The 25,167-nt window shown below is 40.5% G+C and overlaps 1 pseudogene; it reads left to right on the forward strand.

The window, feature by feature from the left end:
• Positions 1–20,822, forward strand: part of LOC138433383 (serine/threonine-protein phosphatase 1 regulatory subunit 10 pseudogene) — a 51,903-nt pseudogene extending 31,081 nt beyond the window's left edge.
• Positions 20,823–25,167: the final 4,345 nt, after the last annotated feature.

A 25,167-nucleotide genomic window follows, 5' to 3' on the forward strand; every position in this document is an offset into this window, starting at 1 on the left:
GTGAAGCAACCTAACAGCCTTCCCATGCCTGCTGATATGATTATGCAGGGGAAAGATAATACCATGTTAGTGATAATCCCCTGACAGGAAAAAATGGAAATACTTATAATTAAGCCAGTGTTATTTTCATGAATAGATTATTCTTGAAAAAAAAATAAATTAAAATAAATTAAAAAAATAAAAATAAAAAATAAACACGATAGCCGAAAGAATCAACAAAACGTTTGGAAATTAAAGAAATAGAACAAAAAGAGTTTGACAACAGAAGAGATAAGGAAACTGAAAAAAAAAAAAAAAACAATCCAGGAGATCTAACGTCCAAACAATGTGAGTTTCAGAAAGAGAATGCAAAAAAAAAAAACCTTCCATGGCTGCTGCTGCTGCTGCTGCTGCTGCTGCTAAGTCGCTTCAGAGCTAAAGAATACATATTTCCAGTTTATAAAGGCTTATCAAGGGTGGAGCAAAATGGATTTAAAAAACAAAAAACTATGTCAAGGGGCATCATTAAGAAACTTCAGAACACTAGAAGACTAAAAAAAAAAGTATGCTCAGGCTCCCAGGGGAAAATAATGGTATTATATAAGGGATTGAGAGAGTATTGAAATAACATTAAATTTCTCAAAAACAAACACTAGAAACTAGAATATGAAACAGCAATGCCTTAAAATTTCTGTAAGAAAATTTTTTTCAACCAAGAAGTCTTTATCCAGAGAACTACCAATCAATTGTGAAGGCAAAATTAAGGCATATTGAGACTTGTAAAGTCTTTTTAAAAAATTACTTCCCGTATCTCTTTTCCAGGAGGCTACTACAGGATATATGCCACCAAAATGAGGGAGTTAAAAAAGAGAGAGAGAAACATGGGATTGGAAAATAGGAGATAAAACAAAGGAGAGAGGCAAAGAGAATCCCACGATGATTATAAAAAGGAATCATAGAACTGAGAAAGTAGCATTGACATAGGTACATGTGTGCATGTTCAGTCATATCTGCTTCTTTGTGACCCCATAGACTGTGGCCCACCAAGCTCCTCTGTCCAGGGAATTTTATATGCAGGAATACTGAAGAGGGTTGCCATTTCCTTCTCCAGAGGATCTTCCTAACCCAGGGATCGAACCCACGTCTTTTGCATCACCTGCATTGGCAGGCAGACTCTTTACCACTGCACCACCTGGAGAGCCCGAATATATGTATAGTTAGTTAGTTCAGTCGCTCAGTCATGCCCAACTCTTTGCAACCCCATGGACTGCAGCACGCTAGGCTTCTCTAGCCATCACCACTCCCATAGCTTGCTCAAACTCATGTCCATCGAGTCTGTGATGCCATCCAACCATCTCTTCTTCTGTCATCCCCTTCTCTTCCTGCCTTCAGTCTTTCCCAGCATCAGGGTCTTTTCCAACAAGTCAGTTCTTCGCATCAAGTGGCCAAAGTATTGGAGCTTCAGCTTCAGCATCAGTCCTGCCAATGGACACTCAGGACTGATCTCCTTTAGGATTGACTGGCTTGATCTCCTTGCAGTCCAAGGGACTCTCAAGAGTCCTCTCCAATACCACAGTTCTAAAGCATCAATTCTTCAGCACTCAGCCTTCTTTATAATCCAACTCTCACATCCATACATGACTACTGGAAAAACCATAGCTTTGGCTAGATGGACCTTTGTCAGCAAGGTAATGTCTCTGCTTTTTAATATGCTGTCTAGGTTGGTCATAACTTTTCTTCCAAGGAGCAAGCGTCTTTTAATTTCATGGCTGCAGTCACCATCTACAGTGATTTTGAAGCCCCAAAAAATAAAGTCTGCCACCATTTCCATTGTTTCCCCATCTATTTGCCATGAAGTGATGGGACCGGATACCATGATCTTAGCTTTCTGAATGTTGAGTTTTAAGCCAACTTTTTCACTCTCCTCTTTCACTTTCATCAAGAGGCTTTTTAGTTCCTCTTCACTTTCTGCCATAAGGGTGGTGTCATCTGCATATCTGAGTTTATTGATATTTCTCCCGGCAATCTTGATTCCAGCTTGTGCTTCATCCAGCCTAGCGTTTCTGCATATAAGTTAAATGAGCAGGGTGGCAACATACAGCCTTGAAGTATTCCTTTCCCGATGTGGAACCAGTCTGTTGTTCCATGTCCATGTTGCTTCTTGACCTGCACACAGATTTCTCAGGAGGCAGGTAAGGTGGTCTGGAAATCCCATCTCTTAAAGAGTTTTCCACAGTTTATTGTGATCCACACAGCCAAAGGCTTTGGAGTATTCAATGAAGCAAAAGTAGATGTTTTTCTGAAACTTTTTTGCTTTTTCAATGATCCAACAGATGTTGGAAATTTGATCTCTGGTTCCTCTGCCTTTTCTAAAACCAGCTTGAACATCTGCAAGTTCATGGTTCACATATTGTTGAAGCCTGGCTTGGAGAATTTTGAGCATTACTTTGCTAGCATGTGATATGAGTGCAATTGTGCAGTAGTTTGAACATTCTTTGGCATTGCCTTTCTTTGGGACTGGAATGAAAGCTGACTTTTTCCAGTCCTGTGGCCACTGCTGAGTTTTCCAAATTTGCTGGCATATGGAGTACAGCACTTTAACAACACCATCTTTTAGGATTTAAAATAGCTTAACTGAAATTCCATCACCTTCACTAGCTTTGTTCGTAGTGGTGCTTCCTACTGCCCACTTGACTTCACATTCCAGGATGAAGGTGAGTGATCACACCATCATGGTTATCTGGGTCATGAAGATCTTTTTTGTATAGTTCTTCTATGTTTTCTTGCCACCTTTTCTTAATATCTTCTGCTTCTGTTAGGTCCATACCATTTCTGTCCTTTATTGTGTTCATCTTTGCATGAAATGTTCCCTTGGTATTATAAGTATGTTCCCTTGGTATTATATTATTCCCTTGGTTCCCTTGTTCCCTTGGTAATATATGTACAACATCATATTCATGATGTCATACAGCAGAAACTAACATAACATTGCGAAGCAATTATATTTCAATAAAAAGCTGGGGGGTCGTAGGATAGCATGTACAAAAATTGAAAGAGAATGAAGGGCTCCAGGACTTATGTCTTCAGGAGAATAAATGGAACAGATAGATTATCTGATATACTTGATAATGTAGAAACTAATGGTACAGAGAACTAAACAAATGAAAAAACTATTAATATCTCCAGTAAGGAAAGTATGTACAAGACAGGAAATATAGTACACTTAGCTTAGCACCACAGGACTGGAAAAGGTCAGTTTTCATTCCAATCCCAAAGAAAGGTAATGCCAAGGAATGCTCAAACTACTGCACAATTGCACTCATCTCACATGCTAGTAAAGTAATGCTCAAATTTTTCCAAGCCAGGCTTCAGCAATACGTGAACCGTGAACTGCCTGATGTTCAAGCTGGTTTTAGAAAAGGCAAAGGAAGCAGAGATCAAATTGCCAACATCCACTAGATCATGGAAAAGGCAAGAGAATTCCAGAAAAACATCTATTTCTGCTTTATTGACTATGCCAAAGCCTTTGACTGTATGGATCACAATAAACTGTGGAACATTCTGAAAGAGATGGGAATACCAGACCACCTGACCTGTCTCTTGAGAAATCTGTATGCAGGTCAGGAAACAACAGTTAGAACTGGACATGGAACAACAGACTGGTTCCAAACAGGAAAAGGAGTCCGTCAAGGCTGCATATTGTCACCCTGCTTATTTAACTTCTATGCAGAGTACATCATGAGAAACACTGGGCTGGAGGAAGCACAAGCTGGAATCAAGACTGCCGGGAGAAATATCAATAACCTCAGATATGCAGATGACACCATCCTTATGGCAGAAAGTGAAGAGGAACTAAAAAGCCTCTTGATGAAAGTGAATGTGGAGAGTGAAAAAGTTGGCTTAAAGCTCAACATTCAGAAAACAAAGATCATGGCATCTGGTCTTATCACTTCATGGGAAATAGATAGGGAAACAGTGGAAACAGTGTCAGACTTTATTTTGGGGGGCTCCAAAATCACTGCAGATGGTGATTGCAGCCATGAAATTAAAAGACACTTACTCCTTGGAAAAAAAGTTATGACCAACCTAGATAGCATATTGAAAAGCAGAGACATTACTTTGCCAACTAAGGTCCATCTAGTCAAGGCTATGGTTTTTCCTGTGGTCATGTATGGATGTGAGAGTTGGACTGTGAAGAAGGCTGAGCACCGAAGAATTGATGCTTTTGAACTGTGGTGTTGGAGAAGACTCTTGAGAGTCCCTTGGACTGCAATGAGATCCAACCAGTCCATTCTGAAGGAGAGCAGTCCTGGGTGTTCTTTGGAAGGAATGATGCTAAAGCTGAAGCTCCAGTACTTTGGCCACCTCATGTGAAGAGTTGGCTCATTGGAAAAGACTCTGATGCTGGGAGGAATTGGGGGCAGGAGGAGAAGGGGACGACAGAGGATGAGATGGCTGAATGGCATCACTGACTCAATGGACATGAGTCTGAGTGAACTCCAGGAGTTGGTGATGGACAGGGAGGCCTGGCGTGCTGCGATTCATGGGGTCGCAAAGAGTCGGACACGACTGAGCGACTGAACTGACTGGACTTCCCTGGTGGCTCAGACGGTAAAGCATCTGCCTACAATGCGGGAGACCTGGATTCAAACCCTGAGTTGGGAAGATCTCCTGGAGAAGGAAATGGCAACCCACTCCAGTATTCTTGCCTGGAAAATCACATGGATGGAGGAGCCTGGTAGGCTACAGTCCATGGGGTCACAAAGAGTCAGACACAACTGAGCGACTTCACTTTCACTTAGCTTAGCAGTAGCCAATACTTAGAATAATTCATAACCTGAATTTTGATTTAGTCAAAAGGTATATGTTAACTAAATAAGGGAGAGGAAAATAGGTGTCTAGGGTGATAGAAGAGATGAATACTCATCTTCCACAATAGGGATTTAAAAGAAAATGCCTAAAGCTGATAAATCAAAAAGAATCAGTATAAGCTGAATTTCCTTAATTTTTTTTAATCATGTGTTTCTGTGCGGACTGCAAATTACTTAACAAATATTTACCTATGTGTTTGGTGTCTTGCCGGGCACTGAAGATAAATAAATAAGCAGAATAAAAGCTTTACCCTTAAAGAAATAGCTCAGAACACAGGTGAGGGAAAAGACAAAAAACCAAGTAGCTATCAAATAGATGAAAAGTGCTATAATAGAGAAATATGGTGGGCATAACGGGAGAAGAAAGGAGGGCATTGCTAGCTTTGCCTTGGGAGGAGGAAAAGGGAAGGAAGAGCTTTTCAGGCAAATGGAATTGATGTGAAAAGAGTTAGAGGTACCAGCAAATTTCCTTTGTCATGTCTGCTAATGCTAGAAGGTAGGATGTGTAGAATCTGGACTTCCTCAATTTTGTTCAGTTTTATTTGGGTCGGGTCAAGTTTAGGGGCATTCTGTGGACATTTTCAAGTCTCAGAAAGGTACCTGCTATTAAAATCCAGCTGATCTCCTGTCTTTGAGGTAGAAAGAAAGCACATAGCTATAGATGGCACAGTGTCATTAATAGGAAGGCCAGGAAAACAATAAAGTGTTTGAAGTTTTTTGGTACATATATCCTCTTACAGTCTCTGTGTCCCATTTGCCCTGTGTGGAAGACCACTGAATTGTAAGCAGAGTTTCTGACTTTCCAAATATGCTTTCATCCAAGCCTCTCCAAGCAAAACTGGCAGAATTTAATCATCTTTCAAAATATTATGCCTGTTGGTAAACAGACATTAGCTATGAGAATAAGCACTAGCCCACATGTTCCTTGGTTCCCTTTCCTCCATCCTCACTATAATTATCCTAGTTCAGGTGTTGATATCAAACATGACACCTGATTCCTGACTTCCTTCTCTTTGCCTCCAGCCTCTTCCATTCAGTCCATTTCTCCTTGGCACCAGATTAACTGTTTCTGAAACACAGACCTAATCGTGGCATTTCTTTGATTTAAAAAAAGAACAAGAAAGAAAAGCAATTTTAATGCCTCCCCATAGCCTACAAGATCAAGTCCAGACTCTTCTGTCTAGCTTCCTGGCTGCAAACTACATTTCTAGCACCCTTTTCTATCATTCTTCTTTCATCATCTCCCTCTACTTCCTACCACACACACACCTATGCACAATGTTCTTTCTCTAAATTTCCCTAAACTTCTCTGAAATCTTATTCTTAGAACATGGTGAACTTTCATGCCATCAAATATTAGCATGTGTTTTTCTCTCTTGAATGTCCTTTGGCATAGGAATCTTCTTATCTTAAGGCCTAATTCAAATGTCTCTACTTATGGTTAAGAGCATGATGTCTGATTCACCAGGATCTAACCCAGGATTACTAAATGTGTGACTTGAACAAGTTACCTAACCTTACTTTGCTTTAGAAATAAAAGTGGAAAATAATAGTACCTGCTTCACAGGGTGAGATATAAATAGCACATGTAAAACACCTAGAACAATAGCAGGTACATAGTTTGAGCTCAATGAATGTTAGCTCCAGTTTAAATAATAATAAATGAATAATTAATGAACAAAATTAAATGTCCTTTTTCATTTATCCAAGGAAAATTGATCATTTCTTCAACTTCCGCCAAGGAAAATTAATCATAAGCAATTCATATTGCCTGTGACATTTACTTTCAGATTTCTTCTACTTTATACAATATCAGTCATATAGAATATATTCAAAATGATTTTTTAAATAAAGTAATATTAACTTCTGAAGTTTTTAAAAATATTGTTTCAAACAATATTTTATACCTAAATATTGTTAGGAAGTGACTTAGCAGCAGCAGCAGCAGCAATTCATATCCTGAATCAGCCACCTACTAATAATGTGATCTTGTGTGTGTGCTCAGTCGCTTCGTGTCCAACTCTTTACAACCTTATGGACTGTAGCCCGCCAGGCTCCTCTGTCCATGGGATTCTCCAGGCAAGAATACAGGAATGGGTTTCCATGCTCTCCTCCAGGGGATCTTCCTGACCCAGGGATCGAACTCATGTCTCCTGCATTGCAGGTGAGTTCTTTACCCACCGAGCCACCTGGGAAGCCCAATGTGATCTTGGGCAAATGACAAAACCTCAGTTTCTATGTGTTTAAAAGGAAGAAAAACATAATTTATCTGACAGAGGATTCAATGGTAATTTTCCTTCAGAGGTTTCCCAGGGTCTGCAGACAAAGCCTAAAACTTTCGGCTAGGTACACAAGTCTCTCCAACATCTGGCCTTTGTCTACCTTTCCAGCTTTGTCTACCACACTCTTCCTTGTACTTGCTACTTCAATGATTCTAAAATGCTTGCATTTCGGGTTTGTCCAGGTTTTTGCATTTTTGTACATGCTGTTCATTCTGCCTAAAGTGTCCTTCCCTTCCCTTCTGCTTACCTAGTTCTTCATCCTTCAAAGCTCATTGAAATATTTATTGAATACCTAACAATATATGTTCTGTGTTCCTCTGGTCATTCTACAGATGTCTAAATGCCATTTGGTATAGTCCAACTGCCTTCAACTGCATCCAAACTGAAAATCAGAGCTATTGAGACTCTTATAGTTCACCCAACCTAACGCAACACTGCTCAAGCTGAAGAAGTAGTACTAGAGAGAAGAGACTGACTCAAGGTCATGGAAATCTCAATTATTTACTGCTGTGTAACTGTAATTATCCCAGAGTTCAGCAGCTTAGATAACAACCTTATTATTTCTCAAAATTTTGTGAGTCAGGAATCCAGTCAGAGCTAGAATAGTTGCTTTTTCTTCTCCACATGGATTCAAGTGAGATCACTCAGTGATAATTTGTGGCCAGAGGGCAGATGGTAACAGATTAAAGATGGCTGTAAATTCTTTGATCCTCAATTGAGCTTCGCTCAGTGCTTTGAACCTTGGCTTCATTTGGCCCCCTCTTCCCTTCCTTAAGGCTTCCCTGGTAGATTAGCTGGAAAGAATCTGCCTGCAATGCAGAAGACCCCGGTTCGATTCCTGGGTCAGGAAGATCCCCTGGAGAGGAGAGAGGCTACCCACTCCAGTATTCTTGAGCTTCCTTGGTAGCTCAGCTGGTAAAGAATTCGCCTGCTGAGAATTGCGGTAGACCTGGGTTCAGTCCCTGGGTTGGGAAGATCCCCTGAAGAAGGGAAAGGCTATCCACTCCAGTATTATTGCCTGGAGAATTCCATGGGGTTACAAAGAGTCAGACATTCACTTTCACTTTCACTTTCAGATAGTTTCAATGTGATCTCTTTGCTAGAGTACATGCTAAGTCACTTCAGTTGTGTCTGACTCTTTGAGACCCCGTGGACTGTAGCCCGATGGTCTCCTTTGTCCAGAGGCTTCTCTAGGCAAAAATACTGGAGTGGGTTGCCATTTCCTTCTCCAGGGGATCTTCGCTACCCAGGGATCGAAACGGAGTCTCCTGCAGCTCCTGCATTACAGGCAGATTCTTTACCACTGAGCCACCAGGGAAGCCCAAATAATAAAGGCATCTCATACACGCTAAGTCACTTCAGTCAAGAGTATGTGGAATCTTAGGGCTCAAAGAGAAAATGTTCCCAGAAGACAGGAAGTGGGAATTACCAGTCTCTTAAGACTTGGGCTTGGGAACTAGCACAGTGTCACCTCCGTAGTATCTTCTTGGTCAATACAATCATAGAGCCCATCCAGACTCCAGGGAAGGACACACAGACCCCATCTGTCACTGGGAGGAGGATCAAAGAATTTACAGCCGTCTTTAATCTGTTACCATCTGCCCTCTGGCCACAAATTATTTACATTCTTCCCACAGCACAATACATTCACCTCCTCAAAGGACCTGCCCCTCCAAACTCAGCCTATTATAGCATCAGACTCAGGGTCAACATCCATGATCTCACCATCTGAATAAGTTCCAGGCGTGGATGAATATCCTCAGATGTAGTTCCTAGGGTGTAGTTTCTTTAGCATTGTTCTTTTCCATTGAAGATCTCTGAAACGAAAAAGTTACCTTCCCCACATACACCCAACTATTGATTATAACGGTGAGCAGGCATAAAGTAACTGCTGCAGACATTCTGTTCAAAGGAGGGTGGTGGTTGTGGTGGTAGAAGGAACAGAAGTACAAAGCAGTCACTGGTACTTAGAAATTCTGAAATCTAGCCAAACACTTGATGCCAGTTCTTTCATTAAGGCCTACTTCTGCTCCCTGGGAATGAGTCTCTGTGACTTTTGGTTCTGCCCTCTGAGTCACCCTTCTTTTTCCATAAGAAATAGCCCATTTTTATAGTTGAATAGTTTTTTCAGCCTGCTCTCTGCCTGTAGTAGACTGGGAGTCCAAAGACTTCTTTTCATTTCATACTGCCTCTGTCAGTTTCAGGCCAAGCTAACGTAATCCTTTTAAAATTTAGGGGATTTCCTGTGTATCGAATTATACTCTACTCCATTATCCAAAACACACACACACAAATCTTTCAGATAGTATTTCTCGACCTTGGTCCCCCTGTGAACCTGCTGTGGAATGACACCGTTAAGACTCTTAGAAACCCTACTATTTAACACAGAGTATCCATAAGGCACAGCTTTGAGATCCTCAGAAAAAATTTATTTCCACTAAGAATAACTTTGAAAGCATCTATGAGACACTGCCTTAAATCTTTCTGACCTACACTGTTGGTGAGAATGTAAATTGGTGCAGCCATATGGAAAACAGTATTGAGTTTCTTCAAAAAAATAAGAATAGAGCTATAATATGATCCAGCTAGTCTACTTCTGGGTATATATCCAAAGAATGTGATAACAGTAATTAGAAAAGATATACATACCCCTATGTTCACCATAGCATTATATACAAGAGCTAAGATATGGAAACAACCTAAGCGCCAATCAACAGATGAATGGGTAAAGAAGATGTGGTGTGTGTGTGTGTATACATACACACAGACACACACAGACACAGATGCACACACAGAGAGAAATACTACTCAGCCAGAAAAAGACAAAACCTCTATTTGCCATAACATGAGTGAATCTTGAGGGTATTAGGCCAAGTGAAATAAGTTAGAGAAAAACAAATACTTTACGATTTCATTCATATGTGGAGTATAAAAAATATAAAACTAAACAAAAACAAACACATAGGTACAGAGAACAAAGCAGTGGTTTCCAGAGAGGAAGAGGGGTGGGAAGGGTGAAATGAGTAAAAGGGATCAACTGTATGGTGCTAAATGGAAACTAAACTTTAAATAAGCGTGCTGTAGTGTATATAGAAGTTGAAATATAATATTGTACACATGACTGTTATAAACCAATGTTACCTCAATTAAAAGATATCTTTCTGAAGTCTTAAAAAAAGATCTTACAGTTGCATCTTTGGCTTGTTTTTACCTGGTGATGTCATTTTGTCAGCAACACCTTACATTTGATCTTTACCATGAGGCCATTCTTTACTTTTGAGACTCTTGTGCTGCTTGGAAATACTATCCTGGGTTCTTCTTTAGTTTACTTCTCTCTTCTAATATTTAATTATAAATAACTACAAGAAGCCAGTTGACACTTTGGACTTTCTGTCTAGAAACCCCCCAACTAGATCCTCAAGTTCATTAGGTACCTTTCTATTTTCCATGTTGCCATAGGTAACCTTGTTTTCAAACCTTCCTCTGGCTTCCAATAACAATTTCTTGACTGTTCTGAAAGTGATCTCCAACACCTCCTCCAGATCTTTCTAGCTTTCACTAACAGACTCCTCAAGGTCCTTCAAGTCACTACCCATTTCCAGTCTCAAAATTAATGTCACATATTTGGGGTTTGGGTTACAGAAGTGCCCAATTACCAGTTATCAGCTTCTGTTGTGGTTGCCAGTTGTTCCCTAACAAACTGTCTCAAAGCTTAGTAACTTAAAAAAAAAAATCATTTGTCTCTCAATTTTGTGTGTCAATATTTGAGGTAAGGCTTGAATAACCAGTTCTCAGCCCCATATGAAATGAACTGGGGTCAGCTGATGGTATTTAGCTAGAAGTTGAGCTGATCTGAAGGATCCAAGATAGCTTCACTCACATGACTGAGACATTAGCAAGACTAGACTTATCCTTCTCTTGAAGGCCTTCTCTTTGTTCCTCTCTTGAAGGCTGGGCTCATTCAAGCCCTTCTCTTCTGCATGTAGTCTCAAATCCTGTTCATGAAGTATGTCCAGACATGTTGTCAAACATCTTATATGACACCCAAGAAATTCAAGAATCAGTGTTCCAAGAAAAAGGAAGTGGAAGCTTCCAGTTTTTTAGTCCTGAGTTTGGAAACTGTCAATTTTTGCCATATTTTATTTATTAGCTAGAGAAAGGCAATGCGAAAGAATGCTCAAACTACAGCAAAATTGCACTCATCTCACACACTAGTAAAGTAATGCTCAAAATTCTCCAAGACAGCAATACATGAACTGTGAAATTCCAGGTGTTCAAGCTGGTTTTAGAAAAGGCAGAGGAACCAGAGATTAAATTGCCAACATCCGCTGGATCATAGAAAAAGCAAGAGAGTTCCAGAAAAACATCTATTTCTGCTTTATTGACTATGCCAAAGCCTCTGACTATGTGGATCACAACAAACTGTGGAAAATTCTGAAAGAGATGAGAATACCAGACCACCTGACCTCCCTCTTGAGAAATCTGTATGCAGGTCAGAAAGCAACAGTTAGAACCAGACATGGAACAACAGACTGGTTCCAAACCAGGAAAGAAGTCAAGGATGTATATTGTCACCCTGATTATTTAACTTCCATGAAGAGTACATAATGAGAAATGCTGGGCTGGATGAAGCACAAGCTGGAATCAAGATTGCCAGGAGAGATATCAACAACTTCAGATATGCAGATGACACCACCCTTAAGGCAGAAAGTGAAGAAGAAGCCTCTTGATGAAAGTGAAAGGAAAGAGTGAAAAAGTTGGCTTAAAGCTCAACATTCAGAAAACTAAGATCATGGCATCCAGGCCCATCACTTCATGGCAAATAGATGGGGAAACAGTGACAGACTTTATTTTTGGAGCTCCCAAATCATTGCAGATGGTGACTGCAGCCATGAAATTAAAAGACGCTTACTCCTTGAAAGAAAAGGTATGACCAAATTAGACAGCATATTAAAAAGCAGAGACATTACTTTGCCACCAAAGGTCCATCTAGTCAAGGCTATGGTTTTTCCAGTAGTTATGTATGGATGTGAGAGTTGGACTATAAAGAAAGTTGAGCGCTGAAGAATTGATGCTTTTGAACTCTAGTGTTGGAGAAGACTCTTGAAAGTCCTTTGGATTGCAAGGAGATCCAACCAGTCCATCCTAAAGGAAATCAGTCTTGAATATTCATTGAAAGGACTGATGTTGATGCTGAAGCTCCAATATTTTGGCTACCTGATGCCAAAAGTGACTCATCTGAAAAGACCCTGATGCTGGAAAATATTGCAGGCAGCAGGAGAAGGGGATGACAGAGGATGAGATGGTTGGATGGCATCACTGACTCAATGGATATGAGTTTGAGTAAACTCCAGGAGTTGGTGATAGACACGGAGGCCTGGCATGCTGCAGTCCATGAGGTCACAAACAGCTGGACACAACTGAGCAACTAAACTGAACTGAACTGACTGAAAGCAGTTAGAGGGTCTGCTCAGATACAAAGGGAAAGGATATGAATATCATCTCAATAGAAGGAGCATCAAAGAATTTGTGGCCATATTTAATCTGCCACATAAAAAAGTGAAGTCACTCAGTCGTGTCCAACTCTTTGCGACCCCATAGACGGTGGCCTACCAGGCTCCTCTGTCCGTGATATTTTCCAGGCAAGAGTACTGGAGTGGGTTGCCATTTCCTCCTCCAGCCACATAAAGAAAGTTAACAGCAAAACAAAAAGTTTAATCCAGATCTTCTGCCTCCAGATGCATGCATGAGTCATAGCACTCATTCATTCATTCATGACTCAGCAAGCATTTCTGAAATGTCCCTGTCTGTTAGATACCATATTAGATGCTGAGACGGGATATAAACATTGAAAAGGTATAAACTCTATTCTAGAATAACCCATAGTCTAATGAGATCAGTAGATATGTTAACAGATAATGTTAAATGCTATTAGAAAATGAAATTATTAGTTGCTCAGTCGTTTGTCCGACTCTTTGAGACCTCATGGACTGTAGCCCGCCAAGCTCTTCTGTTCATGGAATTCTCCAGGCAAGGATACTGGAGTGGATTGACATTCTCTTTTCCAGGGAAGAATCTGGGTCTCCTGCGTTACAGGCAGGTTATTTACCATCTTAGCCACCAGGGAAACCAGATGCTGTTAGAGAGTTATGCCAAATGCTAAGGGAACACCAAAGAGGGAGGAAATATCTACAGTCGGGTAGAGGGAGTATCAGCAGGCCTCCTAGAGAAGTGACTTTAGAGCTGAATTTTTTTTTTAAGTCTTCCTTTTTTCTAAGGCCTCCTCAGACAATCATTTTGCCCTTTTGCATTTCTTTTTCTTTGTTATGGTCTTGATCTCTGCCTCCTATACAATGTCACGAACCTCCATCCATAGTTCTTCAAGCACTCTGTCTATCAGATCTAATCCCTTGAATCTATTTGTCACTTCCACTATATAACCATAAGGGATTTGACTTAGGTCATACCTGAATGATCTACTGGTTTTCCCTACTTTCTTCAATTTAAGACTGAATTTGGCAATAAGGAGTTCATGATATGAGCCACAGTCAGCTCCCGGTCTTGTTTTTGCTAACTGTACAGAGTTTCTCCATCTTTGGCTGCAAAGAATATAATCAATCTGATTTCAGTATTGACCATCTGGTGATGTCCATGGGTAGAGTCTTCTCTTGTGTTGTTGGAAGAAGGTGTTTGCTATGACCAGTGCGTTCTCTCAGCAAAACTCTGTTAGCCTTTGCCTTGCTTCATTCCGTACTCCAAGGCCAAATTTGACCATTACTCCAGGTATCTCTTAACTTCCTATTTTTGCATTCCAGTCCCCTATAATGAAAAGGACATCTTTTTGGTGTGTTAGTTCTAAAAGGTCTTGTAGGTCTTCATAGAAACCGTTCAACTTCAGCTTCTTCAGCATTACTGGTTGGGGCATAGACTTGGATTACTGTGATAATGAATGGTTTGCCTTGTAAATGAACAGAAATCATTCTGCTGTTTTTGAAATTGCATCCAAGTACTGCATTTCAGACTCTTTTGTTGACTATGATGGCTACTCCATTTCCTCTAAGGGATTCCTGCCCACAGTACTACAATGGTCATCTGAGTTAAATTCACCCATTCCAGCCCATTTTACTTCACTGATTCCTAAAATGTCAGTGTTCACTCTTGCCATCTCCTGATTGATGAACCTAACATTGCAGGTTCCTATGCAATATTGTTCTTTAAAGCATCAGACTTTACTTCCATCACCAATCACATCCACAGCTAGGTGTTGTTTTTGCTTTGGCTCCCTCTCTTCATTCTTTCTGGAATTATTTCTCCACTGATCTCCAGTAGCATATTGGGCAACTACCGATCATGGGATCCAGTCCCATCACTTCATGGCAAGTAGATGGGGAAACAGTGGCTGACTTTATTTTGGGGGGCTCCAAAATCACTGCAGATGGTGACTGCAGCCATGAAATTAAAAGACACTTACTCCTTTAAAGGAAAGTTATGACCAACCTAGACACCATATTAAAAAGCAGAGACATTACTTTGTCAACAAAGGTCTGTCTAGTCAAGGCTATGGTTTTTCCAGTAGTCGTGTGTGGATGTGAGAGTTGGACTATAAAGAAAGCTGAGAGCCAAAGAATTTATATTTTTGAACTGTGGTGTTGGAGAAGACTCTAGAGAGTCCCTTGGACTGCAAGGAGATCCAACGAGTCCATCTTAAAGGAAATCGGTCCTGAATGTTCATTGGAAGGACTAATGCTGAAACTAAAGCTCCAATAATTTGGTCACCTGATGAGAAGAACTGACTCATTGGAAAAGACCCTGATGCTGAGAAAGACTGAAGGCAGGAGGAGAAGGGGATGACAGAGGATGAGATAGTTGGATGGCATCACCGACTCGAGGGACATGAGTTTGAGCAAGCTACAGGATTTGGTGATGGACAGTGAAGTCTGGCTTGCTGCAGTCCATGGGATCACAAAGAGTCAGACATGACTGAGTGCCTGAACTGAATTTCTTTTTTTATTACTTTGCCCAAGTATTTTATTTTTTAATTAATTTAATTGGAGAATACTTTACAATATTGTGATGCCATACATCAACATGAATCAGTCACAGGTATGCATGTGTCCCCCTCATCCTGAACCCCCCTTCCCACCTCCCTCTCCACCTTATCCCTCTGGGTTATCCCAGAGCACTGGCTTAGAGTGCCCTGCTCTATGCATCAAACTTGCACTAGTCATTTGTTTTACATATGGTAATGGGCCTGGCGTGCTGCGATTCATGGGGTCGCAAAGAGTCAGACACGACTGAGCGACTGAACTGAATGTATATGTTTCAATGGTATTCTCTCAGATCATCCCACCCTCGCCTTCTCTCAGTGAGTCCAAAAGTTGTTCTTTACATCTATGGCTCCTTTCCGGCCCTGCATGTAGGATCATTGGTACCATCTTTCTAAATTCCATATATATGCATTATTATACAGTATTTGTCTTTCTCTTTCTGACTTACTTCACTCTGTATAATAGGTTCCAGGTTCATCCACCTCATTTGAACTGACTCATATGCATTCCTTTTTATTAGAACTGAGTTTTAAAAGCTAAAGAGAATTTCCTAAGAAGACAAGACAGTGAAAGACTTTCTAGGCATGGGCTGAGAAGAGGTGGGGTGAGGAAACATGGAATGTCTGGGGAACGATGAGGGGTTCACATGATTGAGGTGGAAAATGTGAGCAGTAGAAACCTGAAATTATTTTAATGTTTTTTCTTGAGGTAGTCAGAAAGGTATAGGGAGAAGGGGATTGGAGACTTCATTTCAACCTAATGTTTTTCCTATTGATTCTAAGAGTTGTGACTTCAGAGCTTTTCTTTGTTTCTATTTGCAACCCTGCCACCCCATTTCTTCATTAAATCACAGCAATAGGACTAGAGGAAGATAAGACTATTTAATGTTCTGTATTTACATCCAGTAGCATTTAAACTTCTGTCTTCCAACAAGAGTGCAAGTCTGGGTAATGGACTGTGTGTCATAAATGTTATTCATGCCTCTTCATATGATTCTCTGAAGACTACATATTAAGCCCAACCTTAATCCTTACTGGAATAGAGATTGATATGGTTCAAAAAAGAGGTTATTTTACTTGGCATCAGACTCCAACATGCTAAGTCAAAGACCTATTCCAATACCCATCCCCTGCAATGCCTATGTGAAAATCAGAAAAAAAGTACATCCCCTGGGTACATACAGCCCTACACTAGGTTTCAGTGGCTTGGAGAATAGAGCAGGGTCTGAATTTCAGCTGCCATTTGTTTTCTGCCTCAGGCACCTTTGTGACATGAACAAAATGTGTGACTCTATGTTCTGGCCCCGCCTGGTTATTGGTGTTCTATTGTTAAATTCAGAACACAGCCTCTGGACACAAACCAAGGAAGTTAGTTTCTGTCCCCTTCTCCCCACATCTTTTAATTATAACATTTTGTGATTTACTGTTCAAACACTAAGCAAATCTTCCTCCTTCTGTCTTTATTTTTCTGTCTGAAAGCTCCAGAGACTGTTCCTTCCTATATGGAATATAGAGCTCCATTTGTCAGGAATAAGTTTGGCAAGCATAATACTCTATCTATACTTTTCATCTGACTTAGGAAAATGATGGGTTTTTTAAATTTTTTTTTTCAGTGAATAAATCATTTTGAAACACTAATACCAGAAATAAAAAGAAAGAGGGAGAGAAAACGTTGCCGACAACCCTGTCTCCTATCATAATAACTGTTCTCATTTCTCCATATAACCTTGGTGACGTTGTCTCCAAATTCCTAAATTCCAAACTCTGCCCTCATGTATGTCATTTTTTCATTGTTTTAATGAAAGAATACATTTCATTTTATTTTCTGTACTTTTTACTGAATAGTATTGGCCCCCCCCCAAATTTCATGTTTCATTCATGCATATATCCAACAAATTTTACACAGTTCTTATTACTTGCCAGGCTCTATTTTAGATGACAAGGATTCAGTAACAAATACGCCAAAGACTTTATCCTGTGGATTTAATTCTAGTTAAAAAGACATACAACCAACAATGCATATATAGCAAAATGTCAGGTGCTATAAAGCAAATTAAAGCAAGGCAAAGGAATAGAGAACAATGTTGCAGGGAATGACCATTTTAGAAAATGCCTCTTGGAGTAGACACAATTACTTAATACTGATACCAAATTCAAACATTTAGATCATTGTTTCTGAGATTGCCTATCAGTGAAAAACATATTTATGTTTTTATTAAAAGTTTCCTTTAGCATAAAACTCTGAAAGAGGACTACTAGCAGTTTTAGCTGCTGGTTTTTCCTAAAGATTATAATCACCACAATTCACATGTCAGAGGGCAAAATGTTAGCAAGAGAGAATTCTAGGAAGATGGCAAAGTAGAAAGCACCAGGATTCTATCTCCCCACCTGCCAACAGCTGCACTAGCAGAATCTGCCTCCTGTAACTATTTGCAACTCTGGAACCTATCGAAGACTTGCTGGCAACTTCCAGTGGAAGACTTGCTTCTGATCACAGAGGTGCAGACAAAGAAGCAGGCAGTCGTTGCTGCACCTCCCACCCCGTTGCAAGTGCCTACCCATACAGCAAAATTCCAGGGAATTTAAAGGGCTGCCATTACTATTCTCCCTCTCTTTTTCTCTGATGGAATTGAAGAGAGAAATAGAAGGTTCGATTCTGGGATTTATTTAGGGGTTTGGAATTTTCTCAAGTCGGCCATGAGGGAAAAAGAAACAAGCCACAGCAACATCTGAACCCTTGAAAAGATCCTGAGAGAAAGGGGGAAGGGAAAACAACAGCCATCAGCCCAACCACTTGTGTCTTCTGCCCCTTCCCACCTATCTCACCCACCCAACCAGCCCACACTGCCTGGTACTTGAAATCTGTGGCTAAAGGACCATTACCACATAACTTCAAATATAATTAACCACCCTTCCTTCCGAAACCCACCCAAATTCACTCATTCAACACTTACTTTTTTTAATCTACTCAGAACTTTTTTCCTATGAGCCCCCTCCCTAAATGGAGTTGGGGAGGGGGGAATGTATGCTGAGTTGGCCTTTATTTTTTTAAAGAGACTTTTTGATCCAATGAGGCCCCCCCAAATAACTGAACTTTGGGTTCTGATTAGTTGTTTTATTTATTTTTTTTCCTCCAAAAGTTTAACCTCCTCCCCACCTGAGCCTGATAAAACCTTGATCATGCGTTTGGGTCCCATAGGCCTCAAAGAGAGTCCTTAAACTTAAGGATGCTGGATAGCTTCCTTAACTGAGATGGGGAACTCAAGAATATGGATGAGATTTTAAAGATATTCAGTCTGATGAAGGAAGCATGAGAGATGGTGAGTCATCACACTTATCTGAACATTCTGCTGCAGACTCATTCACCAGAAATATTAGTCAAGTTTATTGACGCTGGTAGTTACAAGTTTCTTAACAATTCGCTGACAAATTAAAAAACAACCAACAACATTCCCCTCTTGCAGCAAATTCTACTGACCCTGCAGCATCTCCACTCCCTGCAGACCATCTCAAGCAGAACAACACAGCCAAACTGGTGAAGCAACTGAGCAAGTCAAGTGAGAATGAAGAGCTCTGGAAATTGGCCTCAGTCCTTATCAGCGACTAGTCATCCACTCCCAGAGCAGTACACCACCCAGCCTGCGGAGAAAGATAAGAGAAACAGAAAGAAGAGGGAAAGAGTTAAACCACCCCTCCTGACCAACCGGTGATAGAAGTGAAGGCTGAGACTCAGGCTCAGGAGGCCCCAGAGAAGAGGGAGAAGTCTAAGTCTCTTATAACCCCAGTGTCCAGTCTCACACCAAGTTTCACTGGACTAGAGCTGGAGACCCCCATCTTTGGTGACTGTGAAGAATACCAGTGTAGTGGTGGTTTTGGACAAGTACAACCTTAAACCCGTCCCCCTCAAGTGTCAACACAACACCCAACGCCACCAAAGAGATCTAATAATCCTGCCACAGCCAATGGAAAGCCTGGGCTTTCTGGATGTGCTCAATTTATCTTCTGTTCCAGGCATCAAAATCAAGAAGAAGGTGCTGTCACCCACAGCTGCCAAGTCAAGCCCATTTGAAGGGAAAATAAGCACAGAACCAAGCACAGCCGAAACTTCTTCCCCAGAGCCAGTCAGCACCTCCTTCTGAGGTTATGGACACAGAATGTCCAAGCCCCCAGTTTCCCCTGCTGAAGTCCCAGAGCTCATGGATACCACCTCTTTGGAGCCAGGAACTCTGGAAGCAAAGCCAATTGAGAGTACCAGAGATCCTAGTCAGCTGACTCGGAAAGGCAGGAAGAAGAAAGCTGTGATGTGGTCAGAGGGCAAACTGGGAGAGTATTTCTGTTTTGAACTGGATGAAACTGAATGAGCAAATGTGAGTAAGATCAAGGACTTTGGCAGGTCAGCTAAGTGAGAGATACCATCAGAGCGAACACATGTTTGAGATAGGCTGGCATCTGAGCCACAACACCATGGAGGAGAAGGTGCCCTGGATGCGCACCAGGCCCCTGGTGATGCTTTCGCCTCTCGTTATCCCTGAATGCAACAGGAGGTACATCCAGGCTGAGGAGGAGAAGCGAATCTTTCAGGAGCTCTTCCTGAACAAAGAAAGTCCTCATGAGCCTGATCCTAAGCCTTAGGAGCCTATTCTCCCCACCCAAACTCATCACCCTAGATGTGGATTGTTCCATGGATGAGACCCTAGAGCCTAAGGGGCCTGTGGTTCACCTGATGGGGAAGGCAGTTTGAAGTTGCCTCCTATTATGGCCAATTTTATTGGAAGCACAGGTGCTGGGAAGAGTCCCCAGGACCCTAGAGCAGGAGGCATCAATTTGCAGGAGAGCCTCTCCTCCTTCGTGGGTAGACCTAACAGTTGGCCCTCGCAGGAAGGCCAAAGCAACCAGACTATTCAGACAAGATCAAGCAGATGCTGGTGCCACCTGGATTCAGGCCTGGTCCAATAGCCAGTGGTTTCTTACTGGAAGGCCCTGAGGGGCCCAAGGGCATGCAGCACATCCTCCCTGAACCTGGGAAACCTATGCCAGATCCCCATGGAGGACCTGGGTGTCCTGGTAGCCCAGAGGGTCCACGTCTGCTGTGTCCCCCACCCTCTTCTAGGGAGGGGGTGGTGATCCCTTCTGGGATGGCCCATGTGACACCATGCAGGGTGACCTGGTGTGGGGGGATCAGCATCAGGTCCTGGACCATACCATAGAGGCCATGGTGGCCAAGGAGGAAATGAACCTTCTCTTCCTCCAGTCTGAGGGGCCAGAAAAGCTTGTTCTGAAGGAGACTCCCAAATGAAGGAGGGCACCCTGGTGGGGGTGTAGTTGGAGATGGTGGGCATCATCTCCACAAAGGCCCTGGCAGTGGCATGGGGGTGAAGGCAGTGGACATTGCCCCCATGAAGGCCCTGGTGGAAGAATGGATGCTGGTGGTAGACATTGGCCCCATGAAGGCTTTGGACATGGGGGACGGACCCCATGGCCACCAGCCTCATGATGTTCCTGGTTATTGAGGCCACAACCATTGAGGGCCACCCCCTCACGAACACCGTAGCCATGATGGTCCTGGCCATGGGAGGAATGTGGGGCCACTGAGAGCATGATGGAGGCCACAGCCATGGAGGAGACTGGAAACTTTCCCCCTAGGATCAGGAACAAGGTAAGTGTGGATGCCCACTTTCACCACTTCTATTCAACTTAGTACTGGAAGTTGTAGCCAGAGCAAGTAGGCAAGAAAAAAAAAATTGAAACCAATTTTCAACTGGATTTGAATTGAAACCAAATACAATCCTTTCCAAATTGGAAAGGATGAAATAAAAATATCTCTATTTGCAGATGGTATAATCTTATATGTAGAAAATACTAAAGATTCCACAAAAAAGTCTGTTAGAACTAATTAATTAATTCAGAAAAAAAATCAGGATACAAAGTCAACACAAAGTCAGTTGCATTTCTATGCACTAAGAATGAGCAATTTGAAAAGGAAATTATAAAAACAATCCTCTTACTATAGCATCATAAAGAATAAAATACTTAGGAATTAACTTAGGATGTTAAGCGCAATGAAAACTATAAAATATTGCTGAAAGAGATTAAATAAGACATAAATAAATGGAAACACCTCATATTTATGGAATGGAAGATTTAATATTGTTAAAAAATGACAATATTGCCCAAAACAATTTACAGATTCAATGTGATCCCTACCAAAATACCAACTACATTATTTTTTTTTTTGCAATATGAAAAAGCACACTAAAATTCATATGACATTTCAAGGGACCCCACAAACACAAAACAATTTTGAAAAACAAAACTGGAAGACTCACACTTTTTGATTTCAAAACTTACTACAAAGTTACAGTAATCAAAATAGTGTGATACTGGCATAAATACAGACATAAAGATCAGTGGAATAGAATATACAGCCCAGAAATAAACTATAACATATATGGTCAAGTGATTTTTGACAAAAGTCTCTAGACCATTCAATGGGGGAAGAACAAGCTTTTCAACAAGTGATTCTGGGGAAAATGGACATACATATGCAAAATAATGGAGTTAGACCTTCAGCTAACATCATATAAAAAAAAAAAATTCTTCACGGATCAAGGGCCTAAATGTAAGACCTAAAACAATAAACTCTTAGAAGAAAATAGGACAAAAGCTTCATGACATTGAACTTGGAAATGATTTCCTGTCTATGACATTAAGGACATAAGTAACAAAAGAAAAATTAGACAAATAATACCTCATGAAAACTTTAAAACAGTATGCATCAAAAGTTAGAATAACAGTAAAAAGGAAAACCACAGAACAGGAGAATATATTAGCAAATCATTTATCTTTAAGGCATTAATATACAAAGTATACAGAGAGCTTTTAAAGCTCAACAATAAAAAAGCAACCTGATTCAAAAATAGGCACAGTAATAGATATTACTCCTAAGAAGATATACAAATAGCCAAGAAGCACATGAAAAGATGCTCAGCATCACTGATCGTTGCTGCTGCTGCTGCTGCTGCTGCTGCTGCTGCTGCTGCTGCTGCTGCTACTGCTGCTAAGTCACTTCAGTCGTGTCTGACTCTGTGCGACCCCATTGACGGCAGCCCACCAAGCTCCCCCGTCCCTGGGATTCTCCAGGCAAGAACACTGGAGTGGGTTGCCATTTCCTTCTTCAATGCATGAAAGTGAAAAGTGAAAGTGAAGTCGCTCAGTCGTGTCTGACTCTTTGCTACCCCATGGACTACAGCCTACCAGGCTCCTCCATCCATGGGATTTTCCAGGCAAGAGTACTGGAGTGGGTTGCCATAGCCTTCTCCTCACTGATCGTTAGGAAAATGTAAATAAAGACTATAACGAGTTATGACCTCACACGCATTAGGATGGCTTCTATCAGAAAAACAGACAACAACTAATATTGGCAAGGATGTGGAAAAATTGGAACCCTTGTTCATGTTGATAACTGGAGGATTATTGTTTAGTAGGTGTAGGGTTTAAGTTTTACAGGATAAAAAGAGGTATGGGAATGGATAGTCGTGTTTAAAACCACTGAACTACACATATAAAAAATGGTTAAGATGATAAATTTTATGTTACAAGTATTTTAGCACAATTTTTAAAATTTGAAAAAGAACATTATCAAAAGTCTAGATATGTTCAGTTTGCAGTTTCCCAGCATGTCATAACATTTCTCTCTACTACTATTTCATCCATGTTCTCCTGTCTGCCTGAGTCCTTGGTCATCAGTCCTCCCCAGCTGCTCCCAGTCATTCTATAAAACTCAAGTGTCAGGAAGATTTTTTTTAACACCCCTAGACCAGTGTTTCTCAAACTTTAATGGGCATCTAAATCATCAAAGGATCATGAAAATGTACATTCTTATTTATTCAGTCTTGTGTGGGGCCTGAAAGTTTGCATTTCTTTTTTCCTTTTTTTTTTTTTTTTTTGAGTTGGCATTTTTAAGAAGCTCCCAAGTGAGTTAAGTAGTGCAATCCATGGAACACACTTGAGTGGGGAAGATTTAGAATAGCAGTTCTCAGACTTCTACTCTTAGGTCCACTGTATGCTTTTTAAAATTATTAAGGACCTAATTGCGCTTATTTAACTTATATGCAGAGAACATCATGAGAAACTGGGCTGAAAGAAGCACAAGCTGGAATCAAGATCACCAGGAGAAATATCAATAACCTCAGATATGCAGATGACACCATCCTTATGGCAGAAAGTGAAGAGGAACTAAAAAGCCTCTTGATGGTGAAAGAGGACAGTGAAAAAGTTGGCTTAAAGCTCAACATTCAGAAAACTAAGATCATGGCATCCAGTCCCATCACTTCATGGGAAATAGATGGGGAAACAGTGGAAACTGTGTCAGACTTTATTTTTTGGGGCTCCCAAATCACTGCAGATGGTGACTGCGGCCATGAAATTGAAAGACGCTTACTCCTCGGAAGGAAAGTTATGACCAACCTAGACAGCATATTAAAAGCAGAGATATTACTTTGCCAACAAAGGTCTGTCTAGTCAAGGCTATGGTTTTTCCAGTAGTCATGTATGGATGTGAAAGTTGGACTGTGAAGAAAGTTGAGCGTCAAAAAATTCATGCTTTTGAACTGTGGTGTTGGAGAAGACTCTTGAGAGTCCCTTGGACTGCAAGGAGAGCCAACCAGTCCATTCTGAAGGAGAGCAGTCCTGGGTGTTCTTTGGAAGGAATGATGCTAAAGCTGAAACTCCAGAACTTTGGCCACCTCATGCAAAGAGTTGACTCATTGGAAAAGACTCTGATGCTGGGAGGGATTGGGGGCAGGAGGAAAAAGGGATGACAGAGGAAAAGATGGCTGGATGGCATCACTGACTCAATGGACATGAGTTTGAGTGAACTCCGGGAGATGGTGATGGACAGGGAGGCCTGGCGTGCTGCGATTCATGGGGTTGCAGAGTTGGACACGACTGAGCGACTGAACTGAACTGAATTGAGCTTCTGTTTATATAAATTATATCTAGCATGTCTCTCATGTTAGAAAATAAAACTGAGAAATATAAAATATGTATTTAATCCCTTTAAATCACAATATTAATTCCATTACATGTTAATATATATAACATATTTTTATGAAAAATAACTATATTTCCAAGAAAAGTCTTCTATATTTTTGCAATAGCTCTTTAATATTTGGCTCCACTTTGTCTGAAATGAAGGCAGCTAGCAGAAAATTTGTAAGCACATATTTGAACTCAACAACACCATCAATCAAATACTGGGTATCTATAGACTACTTTATCCAATAACCAGCAGAATATACATTCTATTCAAGTCCACATGAAACATTCACCAAGATAAACCACATTTCTGGGCTAGAAAACACCTCAACAAATTTTAAAAGCAATCATACAATATTTGCTCTCAGACCACAGTGGAATTAAACCAATAACAATAACAGAAAATCCCTAAGAACTTTTTGATTAAACAACACACTCCTAAATTATCTCAAGAGAAATTAAACAATATTCTTAACTAAATGAAAATGAAAACCAAACTTATCAAAATTTGTGGGATGCAGCAAAAGCACTATTTCAAAGGAAATTTAGAGTATTGAATGCATCTATTAGGAAATTAAAAAGATCTAAAATCAGTCACCTAAGTTTCCACATTAGGAAACTAGAAAAAGAAGAGAAAATTAAATCCAAAGTTAATAAAGAAAAGAAATAAAAAAAATAAAAGTAGAAATCAATGGAATTGAAAACAGGAAATCAATCAAGAAAATCAGTGAAACCAAAACTGTTTCTTTGAAAAAAAAAACAATAAAATCAATAAACCTCTAAGCCAAGTTAACAAAGAAAAAAAGAGAGGACACAAATTATTAACATAAGAAATGAAAGAAGGGACATCACTACATCTATTAAAGAAATTTAATCAATAATTATAACCTTCCAAAACAGAAAGCACTAGGCTCAGATGGGTTTACTGTTGAATTCTTATAAACATTTAAGA

Source organism: Ovis canadensis, chromosome 1, assembly GCF_042477335.2.
Source record: "Ovis canadensis isolate MfBH-ARS-UI-01 breed Bighorn chromosome 1, ARS-UI_OviCan_v2, whole genome shotgun sequence".
NCBI lineage: Eukaryota > Metazoa > Chordata > Mammalia > Artiodactyla > Bovidae > Ovis > Ovis canadensis.